The sequence below is a fragment of the Portunus trituberculatus genome, chromosome 20, assembly GCF_017591435.1.
Source record: "Portunus trituberculatus isolate SZX2019 chromosome 20, ASM1759143v1, whole genome shotgun sequence".
Classification (NCBI taxonomy): domain Eukaryota; kingdom Metazoa; phylum Arthropoda; class Malacostraca; order Decapoda; family Portunidae; genus Portunus; species Portunus trituberculatus.
In genome coordinates this window covers 12,003,734-12,016,219 of record NC_059274.1, presented here as the reverse complement: position 1 = coordinate 12,016,219, position 12,486 = coordinate 12,003,734, and the positions used below count along the sequence as shown (strand labels likewise).

The 12,486-nt window shown below is 36.6% G+C and overlaps 1 protein-coding gene across 5 annotated transcripts in view; it reads right to left on the bottom strand.

Moving 5' to 3' along the window:
* LOC123506769 (E3 SUMO-protein ligase ZBED1-like) overlaps positions 1 to 12,486 on the bottom strand; it is a 62,251-nt gene that overhangs the window by 7,028 nt on the left and 42,737 nt on the right. For all 5 annotated transcript variants that reach the window (XM_045259097.1, XM_045259096.1, XM_045259100.1 and 2 more), the window contains 2 exons: positions 8,266 to 8,399; positions 35 to 149 (listed from right to left, as the gene is read on the bottom strand). The gene's annotated coding sequence lies outside the window, so the exon portion shown is untranslated. The remainder of the gene's footprint in view (positions 1 to 34; positions 150 to 8,265; positions 8,400 to 12,486) is intronic.

Below are 12,486 nucleotides of genomic sequence, written 5' to 3'. Positions count from 1 at the left end.
TCCACAATGGTGGTCTGTCTTTGTCTTTTACTACCTTTGCTGTGAGGACTTGCTTTGCTGATTGATGGTAGAGGTTCAACTGGTTCATCAGTTTCTAGGTTACATCTTCCAGACTCAGGAAGGACACCAGGATCATCGCCATCAATCACCTATTAGAAGAATTAACATCAACACTAATCAATCACAAATCAGAGATACTCATTAACCCTTAATCCTTAAAGCGAGGACTTGTTTCGCTACGCATAATCTCCCATATGGGCATATTTAAGACAATACAAACCTCACTATATATATATATATATATATATATATATATATATATATATATATATATATATATATATATATATATATATATATATATATATATATATATATATATATATATATATATATATATATATATATATATATATATATATATATATATATATATATATATAATATATATATATATATATATATATATATATATATATATATATATATATATATATATATATATATATATATATATATATATATATATATATATATACTGTATATATACACTCGACCCTCGAAACAACAGACCTCCAATCAACGGATTTCGGAAACTACGGACAAATTCTGGAGTCCGGTTTAATCTACAGACGAATATTAAAATGCGCGCGATTGTCCGTTCCCGGCAAATTATTGTCCGGTAGGTGGCGGGTCGGTCGTGTCATCAGCTGTTGGCCGCCATGTTTAATCTTCAGTCCATGCGTTTTCAACCAACAGCGAACATTGTCCAGTGCTTACCATGGCTTTTTTATGCATTTGTACCCTTCCCATGAGTGCTTAACCTATCCAAAATGCCTCTTAAACCTAGTAAACCAGTTAAGCGTAATCGAAAGGCTCTTCCAGTGGCTGCTAAGCTTGAACTAATACGAAAATTAGAAAATTTGTATTTTACATACATTTTATACAGTTATTTACGTACTTTTGCAAAGAACGGACTTTTGCAATCTATGGACAGGGTCATGCACGCATTTGTCCGTTGTTGAGTGTGTATATGTATATATATATATATATATATATATATATATATATATATATATATATATATATATATATATATATATATACACAAGGTGCGTTCAATAAGTAATGTGTGTGTGTGTGTGTATTTACCTAGTTGTATTGTACAGGGTTTGAACGGGGCTCATAGTGTCCTGTCTCCATATCTCCATTTATCTAGTTTTTCTTTAAAGTTATGAACACTATGTGCTGTAACAATTCCATTATCCAATGCATTCCATTTTTCCACTGTTCTGTGTGGAAAACTGTATTTTCCAATACCCTTCACACAATGCCTCACACTGATCTTTTCATATCCTCTTGTCCTTCCATCTTCTTCCGTCAAAAGCACTATTTTTTCAATATCATTTACTATCTTATACATTACTATTAGGTCCCCCCCATTCTCTTCTATCTTGTAAGGTTGGCAGTCCAATTTCCTTCAGTTGTTCTTCATATGTGAGGTCCTTTAATTCTGGCCCTATCTTTGTAGCAATCTTCTGTATCCTTTCCAATTTTCTTATATCCTTTTTAGAGCTCGAAGACCATACCACTGCTGCATATTCCAGCCTTGGATGTATCATGCTTGTGATGAGTTTTTTCATCATATCTTTATCCATGTAATGAAATGCCACTCTTATATTAGTCAACATCTTATGTGATAACCCAAATATCTTGCTTATGTGTTTATCAGGGCTCAGATTTTCTTGCATGATCACTCTTTAGTCTTTAGTCTTCATTATTTGCTCCTTCCCCATCAAATAGTTCCATACTGATCTTCTCTTACTCTTTCCTAGTCTATTATGTGACATTTCTTGGCATAAAACTCCAATTTCCACTTCTTGCTCCATTCATAGATCTTGTTTAAATCTTCTTCCAACAGCAGACAGTCCTCTCCGGTTTTGATAACTCTTAGCAACTTTGCATCATCAGCGAATAAATTTATTTAACTGTTTATCCCAATGTGAATGTCATTTACATAAACTTGAAACATAATGGGGGCTAACACTGACCCTTGTGCACTCCGCTAGTAACTTTAGCACAAGATGAGTATGTATCTCTGATCACAGTTCTCATTTCCCTATCCTTCAAATAATCTCTTGTCCATTCGAGCAAGGTTCCAAACAGTCCTCCTATGTATTCTAGTTTCCAAAGAAGTCTTCTGTATGGGACTTTTTCAAAAGCTTTTTAATGTCCAGGTATACTGTGTCTACCCATCCATCTCTGTTTTCAAGTCCTGCAATAACACTCAAGTAGAAGCTTAACAAGTTTGATACACATGACCGCCATGTCCTGAACCCAAATTGTCTGTTCGATATGACTTGCTCCTTTTCTAGAAATTTAACCCATTTTTCTTTGATAATTATTTCACATAACTTTCCTATGACACTTGCAAGTGACACTGGTCTGTAGTTTAGTGGTTCAGTTGCCTTCCTCCTTTAAATATTGGTATTACGTTGGCTCTCTTCCACTCTAGTGGAACTTTCCCTTCATTTATTGAACTTTTAATTATTTCCCAAATTGGATCCAGTAATTGCTCTTTACATTCTTTTAACACCCAGCCTGATACATCATCTGGCCCCATTGCTTTTCTGACTTCCAACTTATCCAGTAATCTTCCAATATCTTCTTTGTGCACTGCAATCTCCTGTAATCCTTGGCAATCAAATGTTCTTTTAGGTTCTGTGAAATCATCTTCTGCAGTGAATACCATTTTGAAGCTCTCATTATTATTTCACACATTTCCTTCTCTCATTATTATTTCACACATTTCCTTCTCTGTGTGGTATGTCTTCCCTTCTTTAATTATTTTTTCAATTGTTTCCTTATTCTTTGTTTTGCCGTTTATAAACTTGTAGAAAAGTTTGGGTTCATTCTTGCTTTTATCCACTACATCTTTCTCAAACTTTCTTTCTTCCTTTCTCCTTACTCTAATATATTCATTTCTATTATCTTTGTACTGCTGACTATTATAGTAATTTCCGTTCTTCCATGCTTTATCCTTTGCCTTTTTAGCTTGTATGCATCTAGCATTGTACCAAGCATGTATTTTTTTCTGAACTCTATAAACAGGAACAAACTTTTTTACTCCTTCATTGTATTTCTGTAAGAATGTCATATTTCTCTTGTACAGTTTTCCTGCACATAATATTACTCCACTTAATATCAGCAAAATAACTCCTTAATTTTTCAAAATCCGTTCAGGCATAATTTAATCTCTCTCCTTTATATTCCTCTCTGTAACTTATCTCCTCTTCCTCCTGCATTTGCATCTCTAATGTCACATGATCACTTTCCCCATTGGACTAAGGTATTGTATGATTGGAGGGGACTCTGGTTTCTTTGTGAAAACTAGGTCAAGCAACAATGGTTCTTCTTCCCCCCTGTACCATGTTGACTCCTCCACCCACTGGTCCAATGTATTAACCATAGTCCACTGTAACACTTTCTCACTCCACTGCCCAGCATTATCCATTACTTCTATCTCTCTCCAGTTTACTTTTTTACAGTTAAAGTCTCCAACTAAAAGTATTCTTCTATCTCTTCTTATCATGTTATCTAAGCACTTTATCACATCTCTTTGCATATCTGTGTGTATTTATCTAGTAGTTTTACAGGGCCAGGGCTTTATGATCGTGTGGCCCTGTCTCCAAATCTACACTTATCCAATTTTTCTTTAAAGCTATGCACACTCTTTGCTGACACCACTTCCTCACTCAAACTGTTCCAAGTCTCAACACATCTTTGTGGGAAACTATATTTTTCAACATCTCTCAGACATCTTCCCTTCTTCAGTTTCTTACTGTGCGATCTTGTGCTTCTAAAGTCATATTCTTCTCTCAGGATCAGTTTCTCATTATCCACTTGATCCATTCCGTTAATCAATTTATAAACTTATATCAGATCCCCTCTCTCCCTTCTCTGTTCCAGGGTTGGTAGATCCATAGCCTTTTGTCTCTCTTCATATGTCATCCCTTCAAATTCTGGAACCATTCTTATAGCCATTTTTTTGTAGTCTCTCCAACTTCCTTATGTGTTTCTTTTTATGGGGGATCCACACAACTCCTGCATATTCCAATCTGGATCTTATTATAGTACTTATCAGTTTCTTCATCATTTCTTTGTCCATGTAGTGAAATGCTAATCCAACATTCCTTAGCAAATAATATGTCTTTCTGAAAATTCTATCAATATGGCTTATCGGTTGATTGTTTTCCTCCATCGTCACTCCCAAGTCCTTTTTCCTTTTTTACTTTTTCTAGTTCTACTCCATCTCCCAACTTATAGATTCCCACTGGTCGTCTTTCACTCTTTCCCATTTCCATGACATGGCTTTTGTCCACATTAAATTCCATCTCCCATTTTTTACTCCATTTCCAGATCTTGTTTAAGTCTTCTTGCAGTATTTCACAATCCTCTTTTTGCTTTATAACTCTGCACAGTTTCGCATCATTCGCAAACAGATTTATGTAGCTATTCACTCCTTCTGGCATGTCGTTTATATATATGAGAAAAAGTATTGGCGCCAATACTGACCCCTGTGGCACTCCGCTGTCTACTGCTCTCCACTTGGACTTCATATCTTTAACTACCGTCCTTATTTCTCTCCCCCTCAAGTAATTTTCCATCCATTTCAATGTGCTTCCTTTTAAACCACCCTTCTCCTCTAACTTCCATAGTAATTTTGCATGTGGCACTTTATCAAATGCCTTTTTTAAAATCTAAATAAATACAGTCAACCCATCCCTCTCTTTCTTGTACTTTATCAACTATTCTAGAGTAGAAACTCAATAAATTTGTTACACATGACCGATCTTTTCTAAAATCAAATTGGCTATTTGATAATAATTTGTCTTCTTCAAGAAACTTAATCCATTGTTTCTTTATTACTCTTTCACACATCTTGCATATTACACTAGTTAGTGATACCGGTCTGTAATTTAAAGGTTCCTCCTTCTTTCCGCTCTTATATATGGGAACCACCTCAGCTCTTTTCCATTCTACTGGTAGTGTTCCATTTTCTACTGAGCATTTTATGATGTTGTATATAGGACTTGCTAGTTCTTCTCTACATTCTTTTAATATTCTGCCGAGACTTCATCTGGTCCCACTGCCTTCTCCTCATCTAATTCTGTCATCAACTCTTTTATTTCAAGCTTGGTTACTTTAATCTCTTTCATATAGACAGTCTCCCTATTACCCTGTGGTCTTTCAAATTTGGATTCCTTAGTAAAGACCTCATGAAATTTACTATTTAACAGTTCTGCCATACTTTTTGGGTCATCCACCATCCCGTTCTCTCCTTTTAACCTTTCTACTGTTTCTTTTGCCTTATCTTTCCATTTATGAATCTGTAGAACAATTTTGGTTGTTCCTTACATTTTTCGACAATGTCCTTTTCATAGTTCCTTTCTTCTTCCTTTCTCACCTTAGGATATTCATTTCTTGCTGTTTTGAAGTTTTCCTTCTTTTCTGGATTTCTGTTTCTCCTCCACTTTTTCCATGCTCCATCTCTTTTCTCCTTTGCCCTAGCACACCTTGCATTTCTTCCTTTCTTCTTTAGGTCTATACTTTGGGACATATTCCCTGACTCCTGTTTTGTATATTTCCAAAAATAAGTTATACTTCTCTTGCACCGTCTCTGAGTTTTCCATCTCCTCCCAATTTATGTTTTTAAAATAGTTCTTGAGGTTCTCAATATCAGCCTTTCTGTAATTCAATCGGTCTCCTTTGTATGAATCGTCTCTATCTTTCTTTCCCTCTTCTATATCCATTTCTAATATTACATGGTCACTCTTTCCCAATGAGCACTTATGTCTTATATCATCGTTCATTTGTATATCCCTTGTAAAATCTAGGTCCAATCTCGGCGGCTCATCGTTTCCTCTGAATCTTGTGTTTTTCTTTACTCTTTGGACCATCATATTATCTATCATTAGGTTCAGGAATCTATCTCCCCAGGCTTCTTCCCCCATACCACTTTCATAATTTTCTCAGTCCACCTCCTTACAGTTGAAATCTCCAACTAATATCACTTTTATCCTTTCTTTAATGATTCTTGTAAGACTCCTTATTGTGTCATTTGTCATGTCTTTATATTCTTGATTGGTCCATGAATTTGTTTTTGGTGGCACATATATTCCAATGATTGTTAACTCTTTTTTATTAATATGTATCTTAATATACAGTATTTCTGATTTTCCTTCCCCAACCTCAACTTGATTTACCACCATCTCTTTCCTTAACATCATCATGACTCCTCTTCCTCTTTTACCCACTCTGTCTCTCCTCCATATATCATACCTATTATCTATGTCTATTTTTATTGCCTCATTTAACTTTGTTTCCATCCATCATCTTTATGTAATCTCTTAATTCTAATTTACTTGATAAAACCCCATCTATGTTTGTATACATAATTTTTAATCTCTTGTTCTTATCATTTTTAGTTAAACTTGCTCCATTTTTTTCTCTTCCTTCTCTTTTATATACCATTTCCTTATTCTGTCTCCTATAATTCTTCAAAAAAATGCCTTCTCCTCCTCCTCTGACCTTTCATTATTTTTTTTCTCTTCCTTCTGCCACCAGTTCGTTGTGTCTCTTCCTTTCCTACTCGTTTCTATTTTCCTTTATATATATATATATATATATATATATATATATATATATATATATATATATATATATATATATATATATATATATCTTTGCAACCTTCTGTTTCTCTGAGTTTTGTTTTTCTATATAGTATTTCTTCTGTTGCTGCTTGTGATTTTAGTAGTATCTTAATTGGTCTCACTGTTCCTTCTTAATATGGTTCCATTCTAAGGATTTCTTCTACTTCCTCTTCTAAATTCTGTCTATCCTCGTCATTTAGATGTCTTAGTAAGTCTTTTACTGATTTAATTTAGTCCTTTTCCCTTTTTGGTCTATATTTAAAATTTTTTTCTTTCAGGCCAAAAATAATTACACTTTTTTTTTCTGCAATTTCTCTTACTAAATTTTCTTTTTTCTTCAGGACTCCTATCATTTTGTTTGTCATATTTTCATCTCTATAATTTAACTGTTCTTGAAATACTTCTTGAAATGATTCCTTGTCTTTCTTATCTTGGATTCTCCATGCCTGCACTTCTTTTTTAATCACGTCTTGTACTCTTTCCTCTTCTTTGTTAACTAGATCTTTCAGCTTCTCTTTTTCTTTCTCGGCTTTACCGAGTCCTTCTTCCATCAATTTCTTGTAGTTAGCTACTTCGTTTTCTTCCACTCTTTTTATCCTTTCTTTCAATATCTGGAACTCTTTTTCCTGTTCTTCATTCTCTTTCATTCCCATACTCTCCTTTATCCATTTATCTAATTTACATTCAATAGTCAACACGCTATTAAATAGCGAAGTATGTGCCGTATCAAAGCTTTCGAATGCTCTTTCACCCTCACCAACATTGTCATCATCAGCTTTCATTCTTTCCCGTGTCTCATACCTGCATTTAGATGGAATCTCTTCCTTACTCATGATTTTTGTAACACTGTATTCATGAAAAACGAGTCTACACTACTCGCCCAGGCCACTGCAAACCCAGACAACAGGTAGTGGAGATCAGCTGATTCTCAGGAGCGACGGTACTGCGTCCTTCCTCTGTGTGTGTGTGTGTGTGTGTGAGATTCTTCCATTAATCTGGGGAAATTTTTGGGGAAAAAAGAATGGTTGTGATGATGCTCAACTTGGTGTGCTCTCAACTTTACTATAACTAAGTGTTTGTTCTCCTCTCTCTTGTTCAGCTCAATTACTTCCTTCCTGATCAACTCTTGTGTGATATTAAAGGAAATAAGTATGTCTAATCTCTGGACAAGACCAGACATTTGTTGGACCAGGGAACCAACACTTACAGCAAGATTCCACACTGTCATAAACAACTGAGAGAGTGCTGCCATGTCTAAGGCAGCTCCTTTCTGACCAACACCACCACCACTAGGGTTCGTCTTGACTTGACAATTTGTACAGACATACCTCAATTCACCTCATCACCCTCACTAAGTATAGCAGTTATGGAATCCTGAGAAATACCCATACACTGGGAACATCACAATTAGCAGACTCATCACCAACCTGAAGAGAACAGAGACTGTAACTAGCATCACCTTCACTGGTGTCAACAACAGCAGGACCAGGACAGACAGCACAGGAAACATTTCCACCACCTCTACCTCTACTACTTTCTTGACTCCTACCAGAAGGTATGGCTCAGTAGATGCTCAGGTGGCAACACAGGTATAAGTATGCCAGGGGAAGACGTCTGGGTCGGCGAGATGGGGAAGATTGCGGAGCGGAGAGCAGCACGTCGGACACCTCCAACATCAGTAACCTCGGTTAAAGAACAAATAATAAAAAATGTATTATTTGAATGAAAAAATAAAAGAGCCTTTGAAAATACAAAAAATATAATATATGACTTTTTGAAAGAAGAGAAAAGAAACTAGAGCAAGTTAGTGAAAGGAAAGGAGTAAATTGGTAAAAAGTTGACTGTGAAAGAAAAGGAGAAATGAAAGTTGATAGTGAAAGAAAAGAAAAATAGAGAAAAGTCAATTGTGAAAGAAAAGAAGGAAATAGATTAAAGTGAATCAAGAAAAAGGATAAAACATCAGCAATACCCAAAGTGACTAAACTACATCAGGGGGGGATAGTTGCAAAGGCTATCCCCTGATTCTACATCCGATCCGATCCAAGGCTGCATACTCAAAACATCTAAAGTGCCTTTCCTAAACATTTTTCCCCTGAAAGGTACATACTCAAACGCTCTGCTGGGTGCCACCATCTTTAAAAATGGCGGCCTAAGGAACTTTGTGCTAAGGTAGGGTCGAGGCAGGTTTGGGGATGCAAAGGTGCCTTTGGGAGCAGCAGCAGCACCAGTTGTAGTAGGTGCATCTCTTGATAAGTGAATACAGTATGCCCCTGCACTTGGTGAATCTCAGCTTGGTAATTTGAATTCAAACTTGGCGGTCCCCTAGTGGCTGCGTGGCGAACCACGCAGCTCCTCTGTGACGTTAGACCTCTCTCTAAACCTATCAGAATGCAGTGTGAGAGTCCCCTTCAGCCATTTTGTTTGTGCTCCTCTGTTCTGCTAGCGTGGAAACAAATTCTGGCGATTTACTGCCAACATGGCCTCTACCAGAGCAACAGGTGCTACCGTTAGGGGTAAGGACAATGGTGGTGGCAGCAAGGACGAAAATGGGCGAGAGGAACGAGTGGAAAAATGGGAGTTACAGCCTTTATATCTTCTTATCAGCTTCATTGTTTATTGGTCTGTTTTGTACATGTTCTATTATGTGAAGGCAAAAGATTTTATTTCAGCTAGAAAGATGGTATTTTAGGGGTCAAAAAAGGGACTTTGGTAATGATCAAAGACTGACTGAGGAATTTCTTAGGCAATTTACATAGTATAAAGAACTTGTGTTTGGCAAAATTCGCATTTAGCGATAGTTTTGCCAGACAAATTAATTTGCCAAGTGCGGGGTCTTACTGTATGCAAATTGTAAGCTTAATATTAGGCTTAGATTGAAGTAGTTTTCTGCAAAAGTATCTATAGAGCAGCGAGATCTTAAAATAGTACAGGTAACCCTCAATTCACGTGATAGATGTGTTCCAAGAGGCATCGCGTATATCAAAATTCGCGTAAAACAAACATGTAATTCTCATAAGAATAGATAATAGGGGGATGCGGGATGTGGTCCAAAAACATTCGTACAAAATACTCTATTCATTTGGCTAAATTAACATGTTTTTATTATTTACCATTCTAAATATTAGAAGTGTATTTCAAGGGAAAAGCAAGAAATAATAAGAGAAAGCAAAAAATAATAAGAGAAAACAACAAAACAAAGAATACGCAAACACAACACTCACTGCGTCACTGCCTTCACCACTCACACCACAGTCAGTCATCATCTTCCTCTGAGCTTTACCACTTTATCAAAAATCCACTTATCAAAAATAACGCCACATGTAGAAGATGAAGGATGTTTTGGGGCCATCTTGGTGAATTATAGGCATATTGAAGAGATTCCATCTGTACTCAGTGCTGGCTGATTGCAAATGAGGCACGAGAACAGCGGAGCTCCCACCTATCGGCCAGCTGCGGAACTCTCTGGCACGCAGTTTGAAATTGCTTCTGGCGCTCAGTTTGAAAATACAGTTGGGCCAAATCGCGTATAAGCAAACCAATCGCGCAAATGAAATTAATTATAATATTTTTTCGGTCGCATTATAACAAAAACGCGCAAATCAAACATGCGTAAATCGTGTTACCTGTACGTAAGTTGTGTAAAAATTAGTTATATGGTAGTAAGGTCTTAAAATACTAGCCATAGTAAAGTAAATGAGATGAAAAGTGTGATTTTGAAGGATAGCTAAATAGTGGAGAGACTTGGCAAAGGTGAGTATCTCCTAGATTATGTAAACAAATTTTCACTGTTCGAAGCGTTCATGGATGCCATTTCACACCAGGAGGTTGCTCTGACATTGTTAAAGTTTCTTGGATCCAGCTCCTGGTTGCCAATGAGCACTATTAGGCAGGCTACCAACCTCCACCCGCCAACAGCAACGAATCTTTGTGGGTGCTATTTCAAGAAGGTTGGTATGTGAGTAGGAGGTTGCTATGGAGGTTGCCTGTACCAACATAGAAAACAACCTGCTTCTTGCATCTGGCTCTGGAGCTCCCACCTATTGGCCAGCTGCGGAACTCTCTAGCGCATTTTGAAATTGCGTCTGGCGCTCAGTTTGAAAATGTGGTTGGGCCAAATCGCGTATAAGCAAACTGATCGTGCAAATTAAATTAATTATAATACTTTTTCGGTCTCAATATAACAAAAACGTGTAAATGAAACAAGCGTAAATTGAGTTACCTGTATATATATATATATATATATATATATATATATATATATATATATATATATATATATATATATATATATATATATATATATCACACACAGTAATCGCCCGCGTATCCGGATCGCCGTTATTTGGAATTTGCTACTGTCCGGAGCTGTTCCCAAGCATATTCAAACCTACCGTGCGAGTGATCCCGTTAGGCGGAAGCCCTTACTCCCATGCCCTCCTGTGTCACACTAACCTACAACTCGCCTCTTCCCTAAAACTTGAGTAATTGCAGCGCTCTTCGATGAGTTTGTTGCATTCTTCATCATTCCAGCATGGCAGAAGTGTACGTACATCCCACCACCACTTAAGGCGGCATCACACTAGCACTTTTTCTGTCGTCTTCGATGATTTCCGTCGTTTTTAACTGTTCCACCAACTCGTTCCGTCATCTTGAGTCAGCCAAAATGCACAATTTTTTCTCTTAGTGTCAATTTTTTGTCAAATTAAGATTTATGGCTTCTATTCAACACTTTTATAATAAAATTATTTTCTTGTTATTCAGAATGATGCTATAATCTGAACTTCATAGAATCTTGATAAGTAGATGTAAATATATTTGTGTGTGTGTGTATTCACCTAGTTGTATTCACCTAGTTGTAATTTTACAGGGCCTGGGTATCATACTCGTGTGGCCTCGTCTCCATATCTACACACATCCAACTTTCCTTTAAAACTATGCACACTCCTCGCTGACACCACCTCCTCACTCAAACCATTCCACACCTCCACACATCTTTGTTGGAAACTATATTTCTTCACATCCTTCAAGCATATTCCTTTGGCTATCTTTTTACTATGCGATCTTGTAGTTCTATTTAAGTTTTCCTCTCTCAACATCATTTGCTCATTATCCACTTCATCCAGTCCGTTCAACAGTTTATAAACCTGTATTAAATCTCCTCTTTCTCTTCTTTGTTCCAAGGTAAGGAAATTCATTTCTTTTAATCTCTCCTCATAGGTCATTTCTGCCAATTCCGGAACCATTTTTGTTGCCATTCTCTGCAATCTCTCCAACTTCCTTATATGCTTCTTTTTATAAGGGGACCAAACCACTCCAGCATATTCCAATCTTGGTCTAATTACCGTACTAATTAATTTCTTCATCATATCTTTATCCATATAATGGAAGGCTAATCCAATATTCTTTTTATTAAATTATACGTTTCTCCAAACATCTTATCAATATGAGCCTCAAACTGCCCATGGTCTTGTATTATCACTCCCAAATCCTTTTCCTTTTCCACCTTTTTCAACACTACTTCTTCACCCATCTTATATGACCCTCTTGGCCGTCTTCCACTATTCCCCATCTCCATCACATGACTTTTGCTCAGATTAAATTCCATTTGCCACCTCTTGCTCCACTCCCAAATCTTATCCAGATCTGCCTGTAAAACTTCACAATCTTCTTCACTCTTCACACGCCTACACAACTTCGCATCATCCGCAAACAAATTAATATAACTGTTTACTCCCTCTGGCATGTCATTAATATATACAAGGAAAAGTAT